Source organism: Dipodomys spectabilis, unplaced genomic scaffold, assembly GCF_019054845.1.
Source record: "Dipodomys spectabilis isolate Male_0828 unplaced genomic scaffold, ASM1905484v1 ptg000335l, whole genome shotgun sequence".
Lineage (NCBI taxonomy): Eukaryota > Metazoa > Chordata > Mammalia > Rodentia > Heteromyidae > Dipodomys > Dipodomys spectabilis.
The window spans coordinates 4698218-4705000 of NW_024871012.1; positions in this window are offsets into that span (position 1 = coordinate 4698218).

Here is a 6783-nt window from a genome sequence, read left to right on the forward strand (position 1 = left end):
AGGTAAACTGGTTCTTCAAGAAGCTCGTTGATGGAAAGGCAGGAAGCCTCGTAAGAAACGCGGGAGGGATCGCTGCTGATGCTGCTTTGTGTTTCCTAAAGGAAATGGGTAAGATAAATCATGATAGACCAAAGAGAGAGAACCACCATCGCCAAGAGGGCCAAAAACACGAGGGAGCGGTGAAGGATTAAGCAAGGTCTCAAAGCATGCTCCATATTGGTGATCATAAGTGAGAGTAAACAAGGCTGATCCAAGAGCTTAGCAAGCCACTCCACAGAGACTGTCCTCAGCTTTATGTAATCACGAAGTTTTCGCCCACGATACAAACAAATACGTGAAACCATCACGTACTGACAGCACACCCTAATTTCTCCTTTTGTCACCCAGACGAATCATCAAAACTCATTCTGCAATCCGGCCACTTTGCTAAATGTGCTGGATGCGTTGAACTCCTTCCTTCATAACCCTCTGTGAAAGATTACTGATGGAAGAAAATAACCAACATAGACGGGGCTCACTCAGTAGCCAGCACCAGAGACAAATGTAGGCAGGGAAGTACCTGGGAAGTAGTTGTAAATGCGCCATCTAACGCCCGTGTTCTAAGCATTTTTATAGAGTGTCCGGAACAGGAAGGGGTGAACACCCATCGCGTCTCTATTCGTGTCACACCCCGTCCTCCTGGGATGCCACCACCAGTGTGTCTCCTGACTGTCACCCTGGCATCCAGGCCTTATACCCACACAGAAATACGTGGCATGCAAACGATGCTGACCAAAGCAGGAACTTCTTTAGGAACATGAGATGTTGCTCGAGATGAACTAATCAAGCAATTAATTCCAGGAACCATTTAGCCCAGAGACAATATTTTCTTCCCTTTTAACCTACTGAAATAGAAGTATCTGACTTTAAGCTGAGATAGAAGTATCTAACTTTAAGCTGTCATATGCCTATCTGCAAAAAAAAAAAAAAAATAGAGCCCTAATGAGATCATTTATTACTCCTAGAAGCTGAGACTCTTCTCAAATCTCACAACAGCCAATTAATTCCCTTAAATTGCATTTTCTATCCCTTACTGACAAGTGAAATATTCCTAATTAAATAAAGGAGTGTAAAGTAGAATTGAGAGTCACTAAAGTTAAGACTCATTATCCATGCTCAATATTGACCATCCTTCTGAACTTCCTTGAGTTTAAAACATCCTTGCTTATTAGCATAGTATAATGTCATATTTTTGTATAAAGGAACAGAATCTGATTTCAGTATTAAACTGGACCTATCTTACTCAGTTTCTACTGCAAAGGCCCCAAGTGTCCGTAAAACGCAACAAGAAGCCTCCAGTCATTCCAAGGGTCTCCATGCACGGTACCCAATCGTCTTCCAATTCCACCAGCCATCCCTTGCTTCTTATTTTCCTCTGTTTCAACGACATTACTGAGTAGAAGAGATTATTGACTTGAAAATATGATTAGTCAGCAAAAGTTCCCGATTCCTCTTTCCTTCTCGTGATACCACTTTCCCCTCTGCTGAAGTACACAAAGCAGACTAAACTGAATCCTCCAACTGGCTCCAACCCCCTGTGCCCAAACCACTTCTCTCTAAAGGGCAATGGCACTATGGGAGCAACATGATGTTTTCTTCTCTAGATATGGGTATGTTTTAGATGCTAACAGTAGATAAGATACCAAACCAGAGTACCAGGGTACTTTTACCAAGAGATATGACCCAGTACAACGGATGAGGAAAGAACTTCCTGGACCAATAGAAATAGAAGTTTTTAAAAAGGGCAGTCCTAAACTCGGAAACAACACATTAAATTTTGTTTAATAAAAAAAAGAAAAAGTATAGGGTAAAAAGTAAGTAAGAATAAGAAAATAGAGGTGAAAAACATGCAGCAAAGTCCTATGGAACTACCAAAGGTGAGTTGTATAAATTACCAGCTGAAATCTCCACCAGCCAATCCAGGGGGAAAACCATTGCCAATGGTATGCTTACATTTGCATACAAGGAAAACACACCAAGACAGACCTCTTCCTGGTACATGGTTGATGGATAAGAGTAATCTGAGCACACATTGTCTAATCCTATACCAGCATCAGCAAAGCTGGGCATTGCTTTAGTGATTGCTATTGTAGTACGTTGAAGTTTTAAAAGGTTACTTGTGCTTTTGATCTAAAGCCATATCTTTCCACCCTCTCTCAGTCTGTCTCTCTCTATATGTGTGTGTATGTATGTGTGTGTGTGTATGTTTATGCATATACTCGAACACACACACACATATGACCTGAGTGACATCATATATCCACTACTCTTTACAAATAAAGCATTTGGGAAATGTGCACGTCATGAAACATGTTCTCCATTTGATCAAACCAGGTTTCTTTTCACAGTGGGTATATAAAGAGCATTCTGTAATGCATATCTTGTGCATTCTTTTATTATTACAGCCATGATTGTGAGAACTTTGACCTCTTAAAACCTTGTGGTTCGTGTGGAGAGATTCCTGACTCAACAAATGATGTCTTTTCAATAATGGTATTGACCATGCCCTACACTACATTTTCGTCATTGTCATAAATGAAAGTTATAAAAGGATTGAGAGTCTGAGGAGCTCGGGTTGCATTAAAGTAGCCATGTGTGTATGGAGTCACATCGTCTAAGGATTCCACGGCCCAGGAGGTGCAATCCAAGCATTTTGATCATTTCTTCATCTCTCAGGAATCTGCCATCAACCAGATATGGGCGTCAAACCGCCCGTGTGTGACTGGAAGGTGAGCCCTACCCAGCCTGCCCTGCTCTGCCTCAGAGGCTTCCCTCACCAAGACTTGTCTCACTTTTCACGTTCGAGTTCTCCTCCTGCGCTCATCAGGTTATTCTTTCTCTCCACTTGGAGAGTGCTTTGTAAAGAAAGCATTCTAGGGCTAGACTGCCAACGCACTGAATTTTTAAACTCTCTAAATAGGACATTAGTTCATAGCTTGAATGTTTTGAAATCTGATCAACATGCCGTTTCTCAATACATTAAGCAAAGCAAGCAAAATTAGTCTGCTTTATGTCAGGTGCTTAGCACAAATCCCTTAATAATGTGCTTGAGTGCAGAAACCATTAATAAATGCATAATTCCCTAAGACAGGCTTGATTAATTAAGTCATACGTGTGTGTATCCTTCTAATTAAAAAAAAAGAGAGAACATTAGGCAGGTGAGTGGAATTTCTGAGTACAAAACTCAAAGGCTTCCTTTGAATGCTTTTTGCCTTTCTCTTCAAGATGAAAGGAACGCTGCTAGTTATTGTTGCTGCCAACAAACAGTTGTGCCATGGGCACAAAGCACCCAGAACTCTGTGTCTTATTAAAAACAATTTGGTATTCATCTGCCAATTTGTAACTCAGTTCTCAATCAGGAGCCTGTCTGATTAAGTCAGGCAATTCAGATTTGAGGGGGCAGCTGGTGCTGCTATGCAAATAAACAGATGAAGAAGAAATAGGACCAATGAATCAACCGGCAGATGGTAAAAAGCCAAGGCCTTCACCGAGCACTTGAATTTCTTTTCCTCTCTGCTTCCCATCACCCTGTGTCTTACAGAATTCATATTCCAAAGGATTATAAAGACTGCCACATCATTTAGCAACCAGCAGAGAACAGTTTCTGACTTCCATCCCTTTAGCATTAAGCATTCACAAAAAGAAAACATGGGTCATGGAAGGCTACATTAAACTATTTCAGTAATTTCTCATGTTTGGCTTCATCAATTTACCAAGTACATAGTAAACTTGAGACACTCACGTGCGTCCCGTTGTGTTTCTGAGCATTTCCATCCAAAGCATTCCCAAAAAGGGAAGCCCAGTTTCCCTCTCCACTTACCTAGGACTGGGGAAGAAAGCACTATGGCCGCACTCTGTCCATTTTCATAATCCTTGCTACATTTTCTCATACACTCTGTCATCTGCATCTAATTCTTGATCCTTTTTCTACAAGTGATTCAGTGATTACTCATCTCTCCTTATCTGAACTGGATTTATTTCAACCTTGATTTCAGAGTATCTGGAATTTCAGACACAACTCTCCACAGTCATGCAGGCTGAAGCCCCATCATAAATACCTCCATTCATCACAGCGTTCCAGCTGCCCAAATCCCTCCTTTGGCTGGCTGGCTTTCTCCATCTTGCTAACAAGTACACAGAGCCAAACCATGCCAACTGTGTAAGAGACAGAGTGAGAATAAATGCACTTGGGAGGTCTTAAAATGTGGGAAGCTGGCCGGGTGCCGGTGGCTCACGCCTGTCATCCTAGCTACTCAGGAGGCTGAGATCTGAGGATCGAGTCTCAAAGCCAGACCAGGCACAAAGTCTGTGAGTCTCCTATCCTACTAGCCTGCAAAAGACAGACATGGATCTGTGGCTCAAGTGGTAGAACACTAGCCTTGAGCAAAAAAGCTCAGGGACAGTGCCCGGGCTTGTGTCTAAGCCCAGGAGCTGTACACAGACACACAAAGTTGGAAACCCACATTACTTGAGATGTATTTTTGTTGGAAAATTTTTTTAGCATTGTACGAGCTAAAAAGAGTTTCTTGGGACTAAGCTTAAAAGTCATTTGCTCCATTAAGAGCGGGAGACAGACTTCCCTGTTGACGGGTAAACATAAAGGGTAGTTGAACTCAAGGATGTATTTCTTAGGAGTAATGAGCAATCATACAATTTTTTAAATGTTTATTTTTACTTCTTTGTATGAAAACTATTGGTTTTGACCCATATCTTATGTATCAGGTTCAACTTCACAGTAATAAACTACTATCTTAGAATTCTGAATAGCACAATAGTGATTGCTTTGAGCCAGCATTGCATCAGACAGCACCTAACTGATTTTTGCATCAAACAAGGCAAAGCTCAGTGCTATACTACTCTCTCCATCATAAACTATGAAAAGACCCACGTTAAATCAATATCATCCAGGTAAAATTTGAGAATGATGTTATGTAATGTGCCTCTTTTCCTTTAATAGCAAAAAGCACCAGGGATCTGGAAAAAAGCCAATGACTGTCCAGAAATCTGTAATCAAGAGACACATGCTCAGTTATTGTACTATTGTTGTACTATTGTACAATTATTGTATCCCCAAGCCTAGTCTCCTGCACATATATTACCCCCCAACATACACCACTGAGCTCCTTTCCTTCAGGATTTCCATCATCTTCACATAGGATTTCCATTCCTCTTCCGTTTCCCCACATACCTAGACATTGTCTATTCCGATACTTGTGTATCCATTTCATGCCTGATGTTGGTGAGAAGTCAGTCATCAGATTAATCATTCATCATTTTGTCAGTTCAATTATTTGACTCTAATCCCTTGTTTTTGTCTCTTTTGTAAGACTCTTTGCTTTCTGCCTAAAGATCGATTTTGTTTTAATTATCCTGCTAAAATAAATATTCTTCTTGAATAAATGTCTCGACACCTTCAATTAGGCTTAGAAAGTTTCAAACCATTCTCTCTGCAAGTGTTGCTTTTTCGTGACTTCAAAACTCCTTTGATAAATATTTCACACTATCAACACACCTTCGGTGTGTATTCTTCGATTGTTTGCATTTTCCATCCTTTTCTTACTCAGAACTTCCATCAGGACATTTTTCTTCTAATTTACTTTCCAGTTTTTAAAATCTCTCTTCATCTGCATCTATAATGCTTCATACCAAGTTAACTGAATATGTACATTTGGTTTTATGCGTTTCAGTCTTAGAGCTTCCATTTAGTTCTTTGTTTGTCACAGCTCCTGCATTTAGTCAGAATTCCCAATCTTCTTTTCTCTTAAATGCAACAAACATAATTACTTTAAATTTTCTATGTGACAGTTCCACCATTTGGAGCCTCTGTGGGTTTGTTTACATTATCTGTTTCAGCTGCAGTTGCATGGCATTTTCTTTTTAAGCATCTGGTTCATTTTTATTGCTTGCCAGGCATTTCATGTGAAAAGTGAGAGAGGTCATTGAAATACAGGGTAATGAAGTCTTCCACCAGAGAGAATTTAATTCAACTTTGTCATGATGGCTAGGTGAATTGGCAAATGTGGGTTCATGCTAATTTCAGAAACTGAACGTAATTCACAGCTTCAGTCTCAAGAAGAAATGATTCCAAGTTCCTTTTAACTTTTGGTGCTCAGGTCTTACTTAGGTCTTTGGATTTCTAACCCAAAACGTTGAGAGCCTTTCAACCCCCCATATCACCCCTGGGGAGCCTGACATCTGATTCCTTCCTCCCTTGGACATTTTCAAATCACAGGATGCTTTGAAGTCTCTCCCTCCTGAAAGAGCACACAGCCCCAGAAGCAAAGCTGCAAAACCTCAGCACTGATCCTCGGAATTCCCCCAGATTCTAACACAGAAGACCTACAGTTCTTTAAAGAGCAATTACATCAATACTTTTAATTTCACTCTTAAATACACACACACACACACACACACACACACACACTGCAACTCATCTTAACTCTGTCAAAGTCATTAACTGTCTCCAGTTTTAAAGTTTTAACGTGATATGGCAATCTTAAAAGTACTTTAGTGAAAACTTCTCAGCAAGTTTAGGAGTTGCAAAATGGCCCCTATTCCTTCTGTGAACTACATAATGTGTTAATCGTCCATGTGCATTTATTTAACCTTTAAATATTGCCTGTGTAATAATTTGCAAGAGATATAGAAAGTAGGAATTTAGCCAGACACTGGTGGCTCATGCCTGTCATCCTAGCTACTCAAGAGGCTGAGATCTGAAGATCAAGGTTCAAAGCCAGCCTGGGC